Here is a 21,005-nt window from a genome sequence, read left to right as displayed (position 1 = left end):
TCGCTGGATCAGTCTTAACACTCGCCGGTGTGAGAAATATGTCCATCACGATCTGCGCCTCTCTCTCCCCTCAGGTGACTGTGCAGGAGGGGGAGAGTTCACCTCTTCATGTTCAGACCTGTTTGGTGAATCTTGGTGTCCCCCTGAAACTGGGCTGCTGGAAGTCGAAATAACCACCTCCGGGGATCTTGACGTTGACCCTCGCTGAGAACTGCGGGAGCCTGAAGGTGACAATGATAGGCTCACTGGAGGTGAGGCGTCTCTGGAAGTGCACCTTGACATTGATCTAGAGCGTCTGTGCGCCGACTGTAGTCTCAACGGAGACGTATGCCTCGCCGCTGACTTTTGTTCTCTTAGAAGGTGGACTTGATCTTGCAGTAGAACATCCTCTCGACGTCTAACGTCTCCCTGACGCCGATGGAGTGCCATGTTTCGACACGCTCTGCCACCTCTCAGAAGACTGCTGCCTCGACGTCGACCTTGGTTGGGCTGCCGGCGACGGAGACTTCTGCTTAGACGCCATAGATCCTTGGACGCCATAGATCCTTGAACTGATCTCGGCGGCGTGTTCTGTTTCGACGTCGATGATGTAGTAGGCCGGTTCGAAGTGCTTTGACCTGAATCGGTGGGGACTTCTGCTTTGACACCGAAGGATATTGTCCTATGTCTCGATGTCGGAGATTGTAGAAACTGATCTCGACGGAGACCTCTGCCTCGACGTCGATGATGAGGCGACGACGGAGTGATGTGCCTCGACGTCGATTGCTGATGACAAGGCGACGATGGAGTGATGTGTCTCGACGTCGATAGCCGATGATGAGGCGACAACGGAGCGATGTGCCTCGACGTCGATCGCCGAGTCGACCTGTCTCTCGACGTCGAGCGTCGCTTGGTTGACATCGACGGAGGACCTGTTATCTTCGTCGACGATGATTTCGTTGTCGATTGATGATGCGCCGGCATCATCGAAGTCTTCGACGCTGAGTTCTTCGCTGTCGGCAGCTTCGACGTCGATCTAGAACAGGTCTGGACTTTTCCTCTCGACGTCGACCGAGTTCTCTTCTTCTGCTGCCTCACAGGAGACCTACCTCTTTCAGAGAGGCCATAAAGTCGAATTCTCTCCCTGTCCTTGATGGTCCTTCTCGACAACTTCTTACAATGATGGCAGTTGTTAGAAGAGTGAGACTCAGGGAGGCAGAGAATACACACAGGGTGCGTATCTGTTCTGGCCTTCTTCTTGATACAGGAAGAAGGCATTTTTAAAGAAAAGAAACCTTTTCTGGGACACAAAAAAGGTACCACTCTCCCTCTAAGACAAAAAGACGTCGAGTGAAAGCACAAAAAGTAGAAAATTATCAGATATTTTTTGACAGAAAGTCAAAAAAGGAAGAGCTGAAAATCCAGGGTCCTGACTGAAGGAGCCAGAAAGAACAACTAACTTAACTGTCACTCCTGAGGCATGATGGGAAGCTAGGGATCATGGTTGCCTTAAAGGCACAGTGCCAGTTTTTGTTGAAAATGCTTTCATTTTCTATGCCATTGGTTTACAATGCAGCCTGTAGGCTAACCATGTCTACTTTATTTGCAGTCCGCTATTTATGAGTACTTTGCTCATTAAAAAACAGAAAGTGCTACTTGCCCTCTTGCGTTTTTATATATATTGGCATATACAGTCTTTATGTGTGTAATTACATTGTTTAGCCTCCTAGATGGGAGCTGCATTGATATGAGAATAAATATATATATATATATATATGTATATATATATATATATGTATATATAGAGCTGTATATATAGGTTTTTCATATATAATTTTATTATTTCCGGGGTCCCCGCACATGGGCGGGAATATTCAGTGCTTATGACTATTGATGGAGATCCCCTGGAAGAGAAAGTTAAAGTCCTTTTAGGTTTACCATAGCATATCTGGATGCATTTACTCCTTCATCTAGCAATACCTGATTAAGAATTGGCTTTCCCTGTATGAGGTTTAGAGGAAGCAACAAAAAGCTGTTTTGTTTTGCAAACCAAATGTAGTTCTTTGCTCGTTTAACATCTGATGTATGGAGAGCCCCTTATGCATCTGAGAAAGGTTGAGGGAAAAATACAGGAAGTTCAAAAGATTGACTGAGGTGAAACTGTGAAACCACCTTTGGGAGAAACTTAGGGTTGGTGTGGAGTCCACCCCTATAACTTTGTATTTGGAAGAAGGGTCCTTCCAAAGTTAGTGCCTGAAGCTCGCTGACATGTCTAAGGAAAGTGATGGCGACCAAAAAAAAAATACCTTCCAGAATAGAAACTAGAGGGGCCAGATGTGGAGGGGTTGGAATAGAAGCCCCATTCATCTTTTCAATCAAGCGTTAAGATTCCATGTCGGAGCTGGTGGGACCAGAGCAGAAATTACTATTTTAAGACCTTCCATGAAGGCTTTAATAATAGGAGTTTGGAATAGGGAAATGTATTCACATGCCCTGTTCTGAAGGTAAGCGGCTTCAGACGCTAGGTGTAGTCTTATGGATGTGAAAGCTAAACCAGAGGTTTTTAAGTGAAATAGGTAACAGACAATGTCTTGTACTTTGGCTGCTAAAGGATCAATATGTTTGGAATAACAATGATGAACAAATCTCTCATTTAACCACCTAACAGGCACGAGGAGTAGGCCTGGCGCATCTCTGAGAATGTCCATGCATTCTGGTGGGAGATTAAGGTATCCAAATTCTATGACCTCAGGTGCCAGACTGCAAGGTTGAAAGACCTGGGGTCCGGGTGCCTGAATTCTTCATGGTTCTTCGTGAGAAGGTCCTGCCTGTTAGGAGTGTCTTATGTGGTACCACAGAGAGTTTGGGGATGGTGGTGAACCATGGCTGTAATGCCTATGTGGCAGCTACCAGGATGAGGGTGAGAGATGTCTGTCAAAGTTTCTGAACCACAAAAGGAAGTAGAGGGAGAGCAGGAAAGGCATAAGCAAATATCCCTGACCAACTCATCTATAGTATGTTGCCCTTGGACTGTGGGTGTTGAAACCTGGAGGTGAAGTTAAGGCATTTGGGGCCAGATGTAGGTAACTTCAATTTAGCGAGTCCTTAATAGCGATTTTTACCGAATTGCTATTAAGGACTCGCTAAATGGAATGTAGGTAGCAATCGCTAAAATATTAGCGATTCCTTAACATTCCTTAATAACAAATCGGTAATTGAGATTCGATATTAAGGAATACCTACCCATTCATTCCTATGGGCTAGGAGGCCCATAGGAATGAATGGGAAGAAATTCACTATTAGCGAATCGGTATTACCGAACCGCTAATAGCGGGAGCTATTTCAAGGGTGCCAGGGTGTCCAAAGGACACCCTGTTGCACTCCTGAAATGTGCATGTGTGCACAAGTGGCGCACATACATGCCCTAAGGGCATGGATGTGTGCCACATGGCACATTTAAAAAAGCGCTTTTGCAAAGGAAATCACTACTTACCACCAACTTGAAGTTGGTGGTAAATAGCGATTCCTTAAGGCTGAAGTGCACTATTTTTAGTGCTACATACATTGCATTTAAGGAATCTGTATTTTGCGATTCTTTATTTTGCAAGGAGGTTTCAACTCACCTACATTGCACTCAGCCAAATACCGGTCGGTAACACAGAAATTCTGCGAATTTCTGCGTTACCGCTCGGTATTTGGCCACCTACATCTGGCCCTTGGCGCTTACTGCTGTGGTGAAAGGGTTTATCTGTGGTAGTCCCCAACGCTGGAAGTAGTGGTTGACGCCTTGTGGCTGGAGTTCCCATTCATGGACTTGTTGCCGCATCCTGCTGAGGTCAGCAAAGTCATTGTCCCCTATTGGCAAGTATTCTGTTACCAAGTGCATTGTGTGAGGGACAGCCAATTTTCAAATGTTTTGTGCTAAGTGAGAGAGCTAAGGGGATCTAGTGCCGCCTTATTTCTGAAGGTAATATGTGGCTGTCATATTGTCTGTCTTGATGAGGACTACCTTGCCTATTAGGTGAGGAAGGAAAGTTTTCAGTGCAAGATGAAAAGTATTATGTGGAGTAGTTGAATTGGCATTACACTGACCTTGGACAGTTGAATTCTGTGAATGTGCTCCTTATCCCATAAAGAAGGCACCCAATGTTATGGTCTTCTGCAGAACTGGGTCCAGGAATGGCTGTCCTTTTAATAATTAGTTGGTGTCCCACCACTGAAGAGAGTGGCAAGTTTGATGGACGACCAACACTAGATCTTCCCATTGACCCTCCGCTTGAGACCATTAGTTCACCAAGCACTCCTGTAATGAACACGTGTAACCTAGCATAAGGTACTTTAGCAATGCATGAGGCCATCATGCCAAAGAAGTGCATAACTGTCATGACTGTAACTTGTTGATCTGATTGAAATAGAGGAATGAGTGCCTGAAAGGATTGTATTCTGGCAGCATTTGGGTATGCCATTTCCATCTCTAAAATGAGGATTGCCACTAGATAATGTTGGATCTGAAAGGGTTGGAGATGGCATTTTAAAGCTTCGATGGTAAAGCCTAGTTCGTGAAGTAGGCTGATGGTGACCTGAGTGTGCTGGGGACACTTTAGATGAGTGGCACTTTTGATGAGCCAATTGTCTAAATAGTGAAAGACGTGGATGCCTTGACTGCGTGGATGAGGGGCCACCACTCCGAGGTACTTGGTGAAGACCCTGGGTGCGGGAGTGACTCCGAAAGGGAGTAATTGAAATTGGTAATGCTGTTAGCTTACTACAAATCTGAGGTACCAGCAATGTGCCGGATGAATTGGAATGTGGAAATGGGCGTTCTTGAGGTAGGTCAAGTACAGCCATGAACTCGCCTTGTTGTTGTAGTGGGATGATATCCTAAAGAGTGACTGATTGAAAGTAATCTGAAAGAATATATTTGTTTAGGGGCCTGAGATCTAAAATGGGTGTGAGGACCCGTCCTTTTTGGGGATAAGGAAGTATAGCGAGTAAACTCCCATACCATGTTGATGGTGAGGGACGAGTTCAATGGCTTCTTTTTGGAGAAGTATCTGAACCTCTTCCCTGAGTCACCTTTGGTGTTGTGAGGAGAGTGTGTTTGCGAGGGGGAATGTTGGGAGGTGTGAAAGTTAGCACCATACAATAACAATGCTGGATAATATCCAACACTCACTGGTCGAAGGTGACGTTCCGCCAAGCTGGAAAAGAATCCTTGGAGATGACCCCCAACTGGTGTTATGAGATCGGGGGGAAAGGGAGATAAGGCAGGGTTTACTGGTGGCGGCGGAACCTTTGGGGGATCTGCCTTTACCTCTGCATCTTGAATTGTTACCTCTGTAGAAGCTTCGAAAATAGTCCCTGCAAGAGGTGTTTTGGGTTATGTCAGTTGGTATGATATGGAGGTCTCCAGGGAAGTGGTTTTGGAACCTCCATGGTAGGACCCGCTATGGGAAGGGGTATGAAGGGCACCCATGGTTTTGCGGTTTCATTGCTCCACGGTAGGATGAGTGGCATAGGGACCCGCTATGGGAAAGGTTTTGAAGGGCACCCATTGTTTCGCTGTTTCATTGTCCTTTTTTTTAATTTGTTCTGGAGAAAAAAAAGTATCTACCAGCGGGTCAAAAAGATGTGTCCCATCGCAAGGCAGATTAAGTAGGTTTTCCTGGACTTTCGGTTTGAAACCAGAGACACTGAGCCATTTATGCTCATGTAGGAAGACACTAGAATTAACCCCCTTAGCAGCAGTATCCGCACCATCTATCCCACCTCCCACCGCGTATGGTGGTCGTTGAGATCGGCATCCCTCTCATATCCTCTTTTTGTGATCATCTGGGAGATATTGGAGGAGTTCCTCCATTTCGTCCCAAGGAGCCCGATCATATCGCGTAAGTAGCCCAGTTGAATTGGCAATCTGCCAGTGGTTGACCGATACTGCAGTTACCCTCTTGCCTGCAGCATCTATTCTCTTGCTCTCTTTATCTTTAGGAGGGGCATCATCAGTGCTCTGAGAGTTGGCCCTTTTTTCGTGCAGTAGCTACCACTGTCTCGGCTGTAGAGCGGGTCAGTTGGGGAAGCCTTGTATTTTTTATCCACCCTTGGTGTAATGACCCTAGCTTGAACTGGGTCATGGAAGATGTCTGGAGTGTGATGAAGCATGCCTTTAAGCATGGAGAGGTATTGAGTTGTGCTCTGCTAGAGGAAAGGGTCTCAAAAAGGAAATCATCCTCTAATATCTCAGTATGCGGATCTACTTTATGGAAGGTGGCAGCCCTACTAATGAGGTCGTGGTAGGAAGTGGCATCAACGGGAGGGGAGGGCTTTGTAGGGTATAGGTCAAGATCTGTATCTGCTGTTGTATCAGTACTGTAGGAATCCAAGCAGTTATCATGCGAAGGGATGTCAACGGTATCCCAATGGCACGGATCCCCTATATCTGAATGAGGTGACCCTTGAGGTGTGTATGATATATGGTCGGCAGGAGTGGAGGGCAAGTGTTGTGGAGCAGGAAGGGGTGGAGAAAAAGTGAAATGCAAAAGGCTTGTAGCCTAGTCCATTCACTTCCGCTGCTTTGGAGGAGGTGGCATGTCCAAGGCTTCTTCAAAGAGCAGTTGCTGTTTAGATGGTTGGGCCGCAGATATAGAGGGGTGGGTGATTATCCGGCTTGCATGTGGCTGGATCATTAGGTTTTTCTTGTGGGTGTCGATCTCTTTGTGTAGTTTTTGAAGAATCGATTTGACATTTCCCGATCCTTGGCCGAACTTGCTGCTAGGCACTGATCGTCTCAGCTCCAATGCTGATGATTTAGGCTTGATCTTTGGCGGGGCTGGGCGTAGCATTCGAAATTGTCGGTTGGTGCTGATCATGGCCCGAAGGCAGTGGTGGCCAGTCAGTCTGTATCTGGTGCTCCAGAGTAACTATTCAATCCTTTGAGAAGGGTTGCTGTGCATGAGGTCAGTGGAGAAGTGGGAGGTACAGGGTATAGTACTCATGGCTGGGTACGCTGGTGGAAGAACTTGGATTTCCAGTTCAGAGTCAGAGTTGTCGTTGGGGGAGAAGGTCCCTTCACCCGCAGCAGACGCTTGCTCATCGTGTCCCCCTTCGATGTTCTCGGTGCTGAAAAGGTCCGGTGTGTCGCATCAGCTCCTTGTGACATTTCGAGTCGTCGAGCCAAGTGGTCGTGAACAGTTTTGTTTGAACGGAAGGAGCGGCAAGCATCACAATCAACAGCGTTGTGCTTAGGGGAGAGATGCCAATTGCAGACCTGATGGGAGATTAGTCCGAAAGTATTTTGCATGACATGATGGGGGAGATACGCCTAAGTACCAAAGAAGGCCCCCAAGCGTCAAGGCCCAAGTGGACCTAAAGGCCATGGAAAAACCCCCGGTCTATTCAGAAGCCGTTGAACCGAATGGAAGGAAAATAGGAACATGATCGATAACAATAACAACAGAGTAACGAACCATGTACACCGAGAAGAGCACACCACGACGGTGTTGATTACCATGTGCATTGCCATCAAGAGGAGGAACCCCAATACCTCATGACTCGAATGATTTTCCCCCCAAAAAAAGCACACATCCGAGCCTAACACTAGATGGCACGATTATGCACAGCATGTGTATCTACAGCTTCACGTGCCTCAAACATTATGATTGTGGGGGCATGGCTAGCAGCCAACCGTAATGGCCGCTGCCTAGAGAGGCTCCAAGATCCGACCGACATCCCCAACAATCCGATTTCTAATCCACCCAGGAAAAGCAACGTGACGCCGCGATCCAGGTGTCGGAACTACCGGGGCACCCTTTGATCATTCTCTAAGCTCCGGGAGGTGAGGCGTGGGGGCCCTGTGTCGTGCCTACGAGACGCGGCCTGGGCCATAGCACAAGACCGGGACCTGGAGTGGCACCGGGATCTGCCTAAGGAGGAAAGTAAAACTGCGACATCCGCCAGGGAGCAGTGAAACACCGGAACGCTCGGCGCAACACTGCGGAGCGGGACTGGCCTACTTGATGCCTCCGGACACGGCACGGCTGTGCGTGGCCCTCCGGAAGCCGTGAGGGGCGCAGAGGACTGGCCGGAAGGTAGGGCGCTGAGCCCGCGAAGTGCCTGGTCCTGCCCCAGCGGTGTGACCGGCATCTACACTGTGAGACTCCTGATCCGCGACGGCGGCGGAGAGGGACAGGATTTCATCGGGAGCGTGCCTGGCTCTGTACCAAAGCTGGGTCACACTGATGGTGTTTGGGGGCACTGGAGCGACGTGGCTATATATATTGGCTGCCACTGGTGTAGAACTGCTGAGGGCTATCAGTGCCAGAGGTAGGAGACGCTGCGCAACGGATGCACCGACAGCTTGTGGCTGGTATCTGCACTCCTTGAACTTTGGGGGCCCGTGGGGGGTCTGCGGCGTGGTGGAAGTGCTTAGGAGCTAATAGCCGGCCTCATCGTCTGCCCCAATTTGGGACCGCCCATTGAGAAGACACCACCCCGCACTGCACCTGGTGGCACGTGGCTGGAAACCCGAAAGGCCGCGAGTGACCTATAGTCATTACGGCAGGCAGCGGCGACTACAGCCATGTGCAAGACCAGAGTTGAGTTCACAAACCAACCAGACGTGCAATAACTCTACATTCCACTACTTCATCCTATATCCTCAAACATCGGGGGAGTGCGAGCACGGCCGCCAGCAATAGTCTCCCTCAGGGTAAGCACAGGCACCGGCGCAGCGGCCGGCTTCCCTCGAGACGCCCCCGTGAACCGGCCCCGATGGGGGGTCGGGGACAACGCACTGCGCAACAATTAAAGCTGGACAAGTATGCATATGCTAAAGACCAGCTGGACCAGGCAGAATGGAATGCTGCGCTGGAAAAGACTTGAACACCCGAGGTCCAGGTGGAGGTCACGCTACATCAATCAATGAATCAATCAAGAAATTTGTATTGCGCACTACTCACCCGGAAGTGTCTCAAGGCGCATGAGGGAGGGGGTCTGCTACTGCTCGAACAGCCAGGTCTTGAGCTGTCTCCTGAAGGCGAGGTGGTCCGGGGTCAGTCGCAGGGAGTTCCATGTCTTTTTTTTTTTTTTTTTGTTGTAAGACATTTATTATGAACAAATGAAACAGATGGTGTACACTGCGTCACGCCAACAACCCGGAGGCAGGCCGCTATCAAGTAGGTTATACAAAGATTACATATAAATATCTCTAAGGCCATCATCCGGCCGGTGGTTCATTCAGAGGTAAACTTCAGATACAATAAAATCTTCAGCGTGTACTGTGCATCTCTAGCGAGTAAGCGGTCTTACTTTTATTCCCAGTGCTGCTGACAATTGAAGGATGGCGAAAATCAGTGGAGCCGCCCCCGAATAAGCAGCAGTCAACCACCCGCTGCAGCAGCCTATAAAAAGGATGCGTCGGTCAGCACCAAGTTTCTCCCAACAGGACCCCCCAACAAGCTAAACCAAAAACGTCAAACATAGGTGCAAGTATTCAAACACAGCATTTATACCACATTCCAGTTCACAAAGGGGTCGCGCGGGCCCACCACAGGTGTTCCAGATAGAGGGCCAGCCCTGTTCAGGGCGGGCTCGGAAAGGTATCTTGGCTATGTACGAATTAGCGAAGGACGGGTGGGGTGGGGGGGAGGGGCAGTGAAGTATCCACAGTTGGACCAGTAGGGCGGGAGGGGGGGGGGGGGGGGGGCAGGGGACGCAATCCGGGTCAGTGGAGGCAGTAAACGCAAAACTTACGTCTGGGCAGTTCCTGGCAGTGTAAGCGCGGGGCATCGGGACCTCTATCATTAACCTACGCAGCGCACACCTTTAGCCCATGTCGTCTGAAATACTAGTAGCACGTGTGGTACCGGCGGAGTCAGGGGCCGTGCGTTCTGTAGTCCACTGTACAAACGGGCCCCAAATGTCAGTGGGTCTGGAAGCGGTGGGCATGGTCTCCCAATAGTGCGTCAGTTGAGTGTGGCCGTAAGTCACATCTCTGATCCAGCTCTCAAGCGTGGGGAGGGCCGGCCTGCCCCAGTGTATAGCGACCTGTCGTTTGGCGTATAACAGGAGTAATGCATGTAGTTTCCTGTCGCAAGGCTCAGTGTGCTTAACATACCCCAGCAATCCCAGCAGCGGAGACGGTGAGTCACTTCTTTGTGTGATTTGATTGATGGCATTGAAGATCCCTGACCAGTATGCCCCCAGCTTGGGGCAGCTCCAAGCCACATGAAGAAAGGTGGCATCGTCACCCCCACATTTCCAGCAAGAGGCATCCTCCCGTATACCCATGCGGCGTAGTAGTGTCGGAGTGCGGTAGTATCTGTGTAGGAATTTGAAGTGGATAAGTCGCAGTCGGTAACTCGGTGATAGAGCTGTGAGTTGAGCGCAGCAATACTCCCATGCATCATCTGGCAGCTGGTCCCCCAGGTCCTCAGCCCAAGCGGCCTCGGCCGCGGCTACTGTCACCGGGGCTTGTTCCTGCATGCAGTTATATAATCTGGACACCAGCTTTTTAGGGGAGGGTCGTGAGAGCAAGTTTTGCAGGGCGGCTAGTGCCCAAGGCTCTTCCGGGAAGCACGGTCCTATCTTCTTGCAAGATTCCCTAAGGGAATGATATAGTAATTTGTCAGCAAACGTGCAGGGCTGGTCATCCCCATCCGCAGGCATCTCGAAAAATGAGCCATCTGGATATAAGTCAGCGAAGGTGAGAAGTCGATTCCCACGGATAGTGAGGACGTCACCTCTTGCCGTCAAACAAGGCAACATCGGGTTGCCCCGCAGAGGAACCGCCGGCGCATAAAGCAGGGAGAGACCAGCACGTTTCCGAAGTTCACGCCAGGACCAGCGGACCATTTCCACTGTGTCCACATCACGCGACGGGCACGTAACCTCTCCATATAGTGCCACTCGTAATGGCAAGGGGGCGACTACTGCCAGTTCCACCGCCACATGCGGCTGGTAGGGGGTTGGGTAGGCCCAGAAATGCAGGAACTGAGCTTGTGCACAGAGTGAATAGAGCTTCAAGTCCGGGGCCCCCAGGCCTCCCTGTCGGAGCGGAAGCGTGAGTAAGTCCCAGGAGACTCTGGCCTGGCCACCAGCCCACACCAGTTTCAGCAGTAGTGAGCGGACCCGGGTGTGGAAGTGCGTTGTCATAGGTAGCGGTACGTTAACGAACAAGTACAAGAATTTGGGAAGGACCACCATTTTGGCCAGTGCAATTCTAGCGACCAGGGACAGCGGTAGCTTATTCCAGACTTCGACCTTACCTTCCAACCAGTCCACCGCCCTACCAAAATTCAGCGACCACAACTCCTGTACATCTCGGCTGATCCAGATGCCCAAATACTTGACAGCTTCCGTCTCCCACCTGAGGGGGTAGTCAGGGGCAGGTCTAACAGTACTCTCCGTCAGGGGGAAGGCCACTGACTTCGACCAATTAATGGATATCCCTGCCAACCCCTCAAACCTCACAAATTCACGAAGTAGCGGGCTCAGGTTGTCTTTAGGGTTCAGAACGTACAAGGTGACATCGTCCGCGTACAGCGATATCAGTAAGCTTCTAGCACTGAATCCGATGCCCCTGGCAGTATGGTGCTGCCGAACTCGAGCCGCTAGTGGCTCCATCGCAATCGCAAAAAGGAGCGGGGATAGAGGGCAGCCCTGCCTAGTACCCCTCGAGACATCGAATGGCTTGGAGACAAGACCATTAACGCTCACTCGGGCTCTGGGTTTCGTGTAGAGGAGCTTAATAAGGGTCAGGAAGTTTTGGCTGAATCCCATCCGCCTCAGCACTCCAAAGAGGTAGGGCCATTCTAGGGAGTCAAAGGCTTTGGTGGCGTCCAAAAACACCACCGCTGCCTGTACTGACGGGTGTAAATAGTGAAGGACCGAAAAGATCTTTCTGAGATTATGTGATGTTGCACGGCCAGGGATGAATCCAGATTGATCTGGGAGCGCTATCATCGGCAACATCGGTTGCAATCTATCGGCAATTACTTTAGCGTATATTTTGGCATCTACGTTTATAAGGGACAGGGGCCTGTAAGAGTCCAGCTGTTGGTCATCCTTGTCTGGCTTGAGGAGCGTGACAATGAGAGCCTCACGCATGGAGTCTGGGAGGGAATTTGACTCGAGAGCCTCGACAAACACAGAGTGCAGTCTCGGCGCTAGTTCAGCCACGTAGGTTTTATAAAAGGAGGTGGTCAGGCCATCTGGGCCAGGAGCTTTATTGGCCGGCATGCTTTTAATCACCTGGGCGATATCTTGCACTGTAACGGTGAGGTCCATGTATTGTCTGTGATTATTGTTGAACCACACGAGTGCTATGGAGTCAAGGAAGTCCCGTAGTGACGCCGGTGTCGTGGGCTGTCTCGAGGTGTACAGAGCAGCATAGAAGTCTGCGAAGGCGCCTAACACCGCCTCTTGTCCTACCACTAGACGTCCAGTGTTGTCATAGATAGTGTGTATGTAGTTCGACTGTGTGCGAGGAGCAATCAGTCTGGCAAGAGTCCTGCTTGGCCTATCTCCCTCCCCATACCTACGCGCCTCTGCCTGCCGCCCTAGAAACCGCACCTCTCGCTCCGCCTCCTCATTAAATGCCAGCAGTTTAGTTTTCAGAGCGCCAGCAGTCGCCAACGCTGGGTCAGAGCTAAAAGCAACATCTAGGTCCTTCAGTTCCCCCTCGAGCTTAGCTAACGTATCTCTGATGGTGCGTAGGACCCCTGTTTTACGTGCAATACATTGACCCCTTATAACAGCTTTAAATGCATCCCACACAATGGCTTCAGAAGTGGCTGACCCAGCATTCTCAGTAAAATAATTAGTGATATCCTCTCTTATCTCCTCTACAAACACAGGGTCCGTGAGCGCGTGTGGGGGAAGACGCCATTGGAACGCCCTATGTACCGCGTCGGGGGGATGCAATACCAACATACACGGAGCATGGTCTGATAGTGATCTAGCCATAATATCAACATTTGACACCCATGTCGCAACCTCAGGAGACACCAACCAGAAATCCAGTCGCGACCAAGCAGCTTTATGAGAGGTGTAGCAGGTCCCTACTTTTGCACCCGGATTTCTAACTCGCCACACATCTGAAAGTAGACCCTCCCTCATGATATCAAAAATCGCTTGGCGCGCTCTAGTGTGCTGCGGTCTGCTCGCACCTATGCGATCCACGTCATCATTTAACACAACGTTGAAATCCCCCCCCAACACGATCGCCTGACAATCCAGCAACACAATTTTCGCCCAAACATTTCTAAAAAAGTCAGGATCGTCCACATTTGGGCCATAGATTGCAGCTAGGACAATGGGACGCCCCTGTAAAGCCCCATGGAGCAGGACATATCTACCGTCCGCATCCCTCACATGAGAGTACTCCCGCCAATCCAACCCTCTGCGAATGAGTATAGCTACGCCCCTCGCATAATTTGAGTAAATGGAAGAGTAAACGTGCGCCCATCTCGAATTCTTCAATCTAGCTGAGGGGGTGACATTCAGATGTGTTTCTTGTAGGAAGCAAATATCCACATTGTGTCTTGACAACATGCCATGCAGCAAACGGGCTTTTTTGAAGTCCCCAAGGCCTCTAATGTTCCAAGTCCAGATTTTGATTTCTCCCATTAAAGCATTTGACAGTCCCGAACCCCCAACACCCAACCCCGCCCCCGGAAGCCGTCCTGGCACCTAGACCCCGCATCCGTAGACCCAGCGCACTGAAATATAGGCATGTGTAGTAGTACAATGCACCCAATACGAACCAAAACTCGCAACATAATAGAACCCCCCCCTCCACCCCCTGCCCTCAGCAACCCCCCAATCAGGTCGTGACATATCCCAGTAACATGTACGCAATGCGTTGAAATACCCCAACATCAACAACAAAGGGAGGCACCCCATGAGGCGTGGTGCGCTCGGCTAACACCCCCGTATACGCGGGGTGGCTACTATCAAACTTTAGCGGTCCTGGGTTCTGGCAGTGCCCCCACCTCGCACTCCTCAAGGTCCGCAGCCAACCTGTGTCTCAGTGGGAACGCGGAGACGGCAGCACAAGCCGGTGTACAATGGCGCCTCAGCAACCCACCCCCAATTAGTCAGTGCGGGAGGAGCAAACTTGTGCGAGAGTTCAATCCGGCTTTCAACTGTATCGCAAAGAGTAAATTTGCAACCTTGCAGGGTGAGCATGTCAGAGACCTCAGTCATTGTCACTCAGGTGTTCCGAAGCTTCCTCGAGTCTTGGCGATTTTCTCCTGACCCCAGCACAAATGTGTTTAGCGAATTTGAGGGCTGATTTGGCGTCAGTGAAGAAGTGTGAAGTGTTTTCGTGGAGGACCTTCAGCTTTGCCGGGTATAGGAGAGAGTAGGGCACGCCGGCTTGTAAGAGAACTTTCTTTGCTGGTAAAAATTCCTTCCGGGCCGCTTGCACCAGAGGGGTGAAATCTGGGTAGAAGGATATGTGATTACCCTGATGTGTGATCTTGCCCTTCTCTCTCGCCAATCGTAGAATGACGTCCCTATCTTGGTAGTTAAGTAGTTTAGCCAGGATCGGACGCGGTGGGGCCCCCACCGGGGGCTTCTTCCCCAGTGATCTGTGTGCCCTCTCCACCGTGAACACCGGGGACAAGTCCGGGTCGAACAGTTCATGCAGGAGGTTCGACACAAACGATTCCATCCTTCCCGTGTTTGTAGTCTCTGGAACGCCCGTAATGCGGATGTTGGACCTTCTGGAGCGCGCTTCCAAATCGTCCGACTTGGCGCGCAAATTGTCGAGTTCGCGCTCCAGCGTCGTGATGTGCCGCTTAGCCTGTTGCTGGAATTCGCAACACTCAGTTTGGCTATTTTCGAGACAGTCCAGTCTCTTCTCGTGGGTGTCCACCTTGGCCGTCACGGTTTCGAGTTGCGCCGTCATGGTATCAAGTTTTGCATCTATGCTCTTCAGGCTGGTCCTCACCTCCATGATGAGGGCCCCAAAGTCTATGTCTGGGGCAGCACCCTGCGACGTCGATGTGCCAGCATCCGGCTCCATTGTCGCGTTCTTCGGAGGCTTTTTACCGTCAAATGTCAGCTTAGGTTGTTTGGCGTCAGTTTTCCCCATCGCAGCAGTCAAGAGATATCCACCGGCCAAGCGATGAGGCAGCACCCCTCTGTGCCACCGCTAGTAAATGCCCCGTATGTGCGTGACTGTCCAGGCGGCGCCAGTGCGCGTCAGGCGTGACTCTTAACGCGCGGCAAGTAGGGCCAGCTGCTTTAGTGAACTCAGTAGGTGCCCAGTGAGCTCAGCATGCTTCAGCGTGTAACTAGGGCCTTCTCCGGATTCAAAGTGGCGGGCTCCCGCAGTGTAACGAGGTGTCCGCTCACTCCACTAGCAGAGCGCCGCACCGGGGCTCAGGGGGCTCAGGGCTGCAAGGCTCCTCTCCGGGTGTTCAATTGTGTGACCTGCCGATCTGAAGATCAGTGGGAAGTCCCGGCGCGTCTGCGAAGCGGCAGGGTCAACTGTGCCCCTCGTCCCTCCAAGGCACCCTCTCACCTCCTCTTCGGTCGTCGCCGTGTTGTAGCTGGCGCAGGCTAACTTCTACGATCTCCACCGGGCTCGACACCAGCCAGTGCTGCCCTCGGCGGCTGCAGGATCCCCGCACCACGGCCCGGCTGTTCCGCCAAGACGCACCGGTCTCCTCTATCTCTCCGCAGCCTTCCGCCAGGGGAACCCTCCGTCGGCAGCAATGGGGGTTTAGCTGCGAGGCGACCACAGCAAGTGCCGCTCAATCTGCTGGGGCCTCTGCAGCCGCGGCCCACCGTGACTCGCGGCTCCCGGCGAGAGGCACTTCCGGCGCGGGTCAGGACCAGCCCGCCAGCCGGCAAAAAAGTCGTCCGTCTCCGCTGCGAGGGGGAGCCGTCCCCGCGCTCCCGGCTCGGGTCGGAGGATCACCAGAGTGTAGGCAGCAGAACCCGGGAGGTGTGGGGTTCCACAGTCGCCAGGAACAGGATCATGAAAGGATTAATCGGAGTAGCCGGCGGAGCTCACACAAAGAGCGGCCATCTCGCTGCTCGGCTAGCCAGGCCCCCGGGAGTTCCATGTCTTAGCCGCCAGGTAGGAGAAGGATCTTCCTCCGGCGGTGGTTCTCTGGATGCGAGGGACGTCGGCAAGGGCGAGGTTTGCGGATCGTAGCTGGCGGGTGGGCGTGTAGAAGGTCAGGAGGTCGTTGAGGTATCTTGGGCCAAGGTCGTGGAGGGATTTGTGTGCGTGGGTGAGGAGTCTGAACGTGATCCTCTTGTTGACGGGGAGCCAGTGCAGGTCTCTCAGATGGCTCGAGATGTGGCTGCGTCGGGGGACGTCCAGGATGAGTCGGGCGGAGGCGTTCTGGATACGTTGAAGTCTTTTCTGAAGCTTGGCTGTTGTACCGGCGTAGAGGGTGTTTCCGTAGTCTAGTCTGCTGGTGACGAGGGCCTGGGTGACCGTCTTCCTGGTCTCGGTCGGGATCCAGCGGAAGATCTTACGGAGCATGCGAAGGTTGTGGAAGCAGGCTGAGGATACGGCGTGGACTTGTCTGGTCATAGATAGGGAGGAGTCCAGGATGACGCCCAAGTTGCGTGCGTGGTCCGTAGGCTTGGGTGCGGTGCCTAGGGCCGGGGCCCACCAGGAGTCGTCCCATGCGGAGGGCGATGGTCCCAGGATGAGGACTTCTGTCTTGTCCGTGTTCAATTTCAGGCGGCTGATGTCCATCCATTTGGCGACGTCTTTCATCCTTTCGTGTAGGCTGGTTTTGGCGGTGTCGGGGTCTCTGGTGAGGGAGAGAATCAGCTGGGTGTTATCGGCGTAGTTGATGATGTTGAGGTTGTGTTGGCGTGCGATGGCAGCGAGGGGTTTCATGTAGATGTTGAAGAGAGTGGGGCTGAGCGATGATCGTTGCGGGACGCCGCAGATGACTCCGGTGGCCTCAGAGAGGAAAGGAGGGAGGCGTACTCTCTGTGTTCTGCCGGAGAGGTATGAGATGATCCATTCCAGGGCCGTCCCTTGGATGCCGGTGTCGTTGAGGCGTTGGACTAGGGTGCGGTGGCAGACAGTGTCAAATGCTGCGGAGAGGTCTAGGAGGATGAGTGCCGCTGTTTCACCGTTGTCAAGCAGGGCTCGGATGTCGTCGGTGGCTGCGATGAGGGCGGTCTCGGTGCTGTGGTTGGCTCTGAATCCGGACTGTGATGGGTCGAGGGATCCGTTCGACTCGAGGAAGGCGGCCAGTTGCTTGTTGACGACCTTCTCGATGACTTTGGCGGGGAAGGGAAGGAGCGAGATGGGGCGGAAGTTCTTGAGGTCGGTCGGGTCCGTTGTTGGTTTCTTCAGCAGAGCGCTGAGCTCGGCGTGCTTCCAGCTTTCCGGGAAGGTGGCTGTGTCGAAGGAGGTGTTGATGATGTCTCGGAGGTGGGGTGCGATGGTAGAGGCGGCCTTGTTGAAGACATGGTGGGGGCACGGGTCTGTCGGCGATCCGGAGTGGATGGTGTTCATCATGCGTGTTGTGTCTTCGGGGGTCACCTTGGTCCATGTCTGGAGGATGGCGGCGGGGTGCGTAGGTTCGACCGATGGGTGCGGGGGTGAAACGCCGAAGCTGTTGTGGATGTTGGTGATCTTGCAGTGGAAGTACGAGGCGAGGGAGTCGCAGAGCTCCTGTGAGGGAGTGATGTCGTTGTTGCCGGTGCTGGGGTTAGAGAACTTGACGATGTTGAAGAGCTCCTTGCTGTCATGGGCGTTCTTGTCCAGTCGTTCCTTCAGAGATTTCTTCTTGGTGGTGCGGATGAGCTGGTGGTGTCTGCGGGTAGCGAGTTTGAGGGCGGTCATGTTGTCGGCGGTCTTGTCGAGGAGCCAGGCCTTCTCGAGGGTGCGGCAGGCCTTCTTGGAGTTCTTGAGTTCGTCGGTGAACCAGGGGGCCTTCTTGCTTCTGTGCCTGGTGAGTGGGTTCTTCAGTGGGGCGAGGTCGTCGGCACAGGAGGTCAGCCACTGAGTGAGGTTGAGGGCTGCTGTGTTAGGGTCCGTTGTCCTGACAGGTGGGTTCTGGCTGAGGGAGGTGGCGAGCTGGTTGACGGTGATCTTGCTCCAGTTCCTGTGGGGAACCTGCTTCGGGTGGTGGTGGACCGTGTTCTTTTTGAAGCTGAAGTGGACGCAGCTGTGGTCAGTCCAGTGAAGTCCGGTGGAGTGGCTGAAGGTGACGTGCTTGCTGGATGAGAATACATGACATAATGACCGCCCTCACCAAGGTTCAGGACACTGTAGGGTCGATCTCTACGGATGTCTCGCTCTTGAGAGCCGACTTACAAAAAATGTCCGCAAGAGTGACCGAAGTTGAGAATACCACAACAACCCTTTCTGCAAACACTGCAGCCCTACAGCGACAAGTGCGCCAACTTGAAACAGAAAACAAATTGATAATGGCTAGGCTGGATGATCAGGAAGGCCGCTCCAGACGCAATAATGTTCTAATTATTATTGGCGTGCCGGAAAGTAAAGAGGGCCCTGCAACGGATCTATTTGTCGAAGATCTTATTAAAACCCATCTTCAACCTCGAGGACTCTCCAGCTTCTTCTCGGTGGAAAGGGCCCATCGGGTGCCGGGTGGCAGGCACAAACCGGGGCGCCCCCCCCAGGCTCATTCTAGCCCGCATCTTTAACTTCTGTGACCGCGATGCCATACTGCAAACGACACGTGTGGCCCCCCCCGCTGCGCCTAGAGAACTCAGTTATTTCATTCTTCCCGGACTACACGGCAGCAGTCATCAAACAACGAAGAAGCTTCCTGGAGGTGAAGAAGAAACTCTGGCACCGAGAACTCGCCTACTCCATGCTCTTCCCGGCAAAGTTGCGAGTAGTAGCGGATGGAGAAACTTGGCTCTTTGAAACACCTGAGGAGGCCCAAGAATGGCTGGAGGGATGGAGACAGGCCCCGGGGCGGCGACAAACAAGCAAGAAATAACATCACCGTCTGCAGGAGGCGGCACCACAGGGCTCGAGAGACACAAGCTCCACGATCGACTCTACTCTGCCAAACACCGACAAATGAGGACACCTTTGAAATTCGTGCTCCTGGTTTGCAGCAACGTTGGGGGCAGCCGAGAAGAAAGTACTGAGACACAACCCCATCGGGGTGCATCCTTTGAACGACCATCCTTGATTTGGTGCGCCCTGAATCGTTGCCCCACCGGACGCCTGGATTCTGATGTATTCTTTTCTAAGCCTGGATGGAACCAAACACGCAGCTAAGGTTTTGTCTGAGGGGATGGCTCGGGGTGATCACCGGAGTACTCTCTCCCCGCACGCAAGTACAAGTTAATGGGGACAAAGCACTCTGCGAAGTTGGGGTGGCGGGTAGTTCTACGTCCATCTTGCAGGGAGGCAGGGAGGGGGGTGTGGGGTGGGGACCAGTTATTGTTAATGTTTATATTCACTTTTCTCATACAGGTACGCCAAATGCTGATTATGTCAATATACAGTGTATGCTCGTTAACCATACCGCACCGCTCTCCATGTTATAGTGCCACAAATACAACCACTGACGGGAGGGGATAACTTGACCGACTTTATGCAAGCACAACCCGAGACCCTTAGTACGCTAGGCCCCCCTTTTTCAATCATATCCTGGAATGTCAACGGACTCTGTGACAAGATAAAGAGGGGGCTGGTACTGCAATACCTTAAACATCAAGCCACTGCAATGGCCCTCATCCAGGAGTCGCATTTAATGGGTTCAGCCTGTAAGGCATTGGACAGGTGGGGATTTAAAATGGCGGCGCACTCTGCATTCACCTCGGGATCGAGGGGGGTGGGGATCCTTGTTCGCAAAAACTTCCCACTCGTTATCAGTGGATCCTGGACAGACGATCAGGGGCGCTTCGCAGTTATCTCATGTCAATGGGAGGGGAGGGCATCCAATGTAGTCTCTGTCTATATCCCGCTGGCTCTACATAATCTCGCCCTCCCCGCCCTGGGTAAATTCCAGCTCAAACTCCCACAGGGTGAACTGGCCATAGGGGGCGACTTCAATGCCACGCTCAACGCCACACTTGACAGACCTCCCTGTAGGGCACACTGCGGGGCTCAGCTTCGTCTGGCTGAATTATTTGACACCTTCGGTCTGATAGACGTTTGGCGCCTACATTTCCCCCAGGACCGACAGTACACCTTCCACTCAGGCGCCCACAATAGCTAGTCCAGGATAGACTATATCCTTACACTCTCGTCGGCCATGGAGGGAGTGTCAGAGGTTTTACACCTCCCCAGAGGCATCTCCAATCACTCCCCTGTTATGATAAAATACACATCTCACTTTCTGTGGAGGCGCCGTATCTATCCCATACATCCTAGTTTCTTGAATGACACCGCTATTTGGAAAGGCCTGCACAGCACCATAAGACAATACTTCCAGGAAAACGAGCACTCAGTAGCTTCCCCGACGACCCTGTGGGAGGCCTACAAGGCCGTCCTGCGTGGACAAGCAATATCTTTAATTTCTTCTCACAAACGTGACACAGTGCGCCAGGTACAGGCCCTTGAGCAGGCGGTGAGCCAAGCCGAAACCAAACACTCCTCAGTTCCCAATGCTATTACAACTCATAAACTCGGTCTAGCAAAACAGGAGTACAGACACTACCTGTGCGAGGAGGCTAAGTCCAAAATCAGCAAAACACAGCACACTATTTACGAAATGGGCGATAAAGCCGGCAACCTCCTAGCTTGGCTGGACAGGAGGGAGTGAGCGGGTCGCTATGTGCCACAATTAAAATCTAACACCGAGGGGGTAATCACGGGCCCGCAGGAAATAGTAAATGCGTTTGCAGCTCATTATGAGACAGTCTACATCCCGAAGGCCACGGCCACACTGGAGGAGAATCTCGCAATCCTGCACGACATCCGGATGCCCAAACTCACGTTACCTGAAGCCCAGGCCCTGGAGGCCGATTTAACACCCGATGAACGGACACTGGCCATAAGTGGGCTCAATCAGGAAAAGCGCTAGGTCCAAACGGCATCCCCGTCGAACTCTACA

Source organism: Triturus cristatus, chromosome 11 (genome assembly GCF_964204655.1).
Source record: "Triturus cristatus chromosome 11, aTriCri1.1, whole genome shotgun sequence".
Taxonomy (NCBI): domain Eukaryota; kingdom Metazoa; phylum Chordata; class Amphibia; order Caudata; family Salamandridae; genus Triturus; species Triturus cristatus.
The sequence above is the reverse complement of the archived record's forward strand: the minus strand, read 5'-3'. Positions refer to the sequence as shown.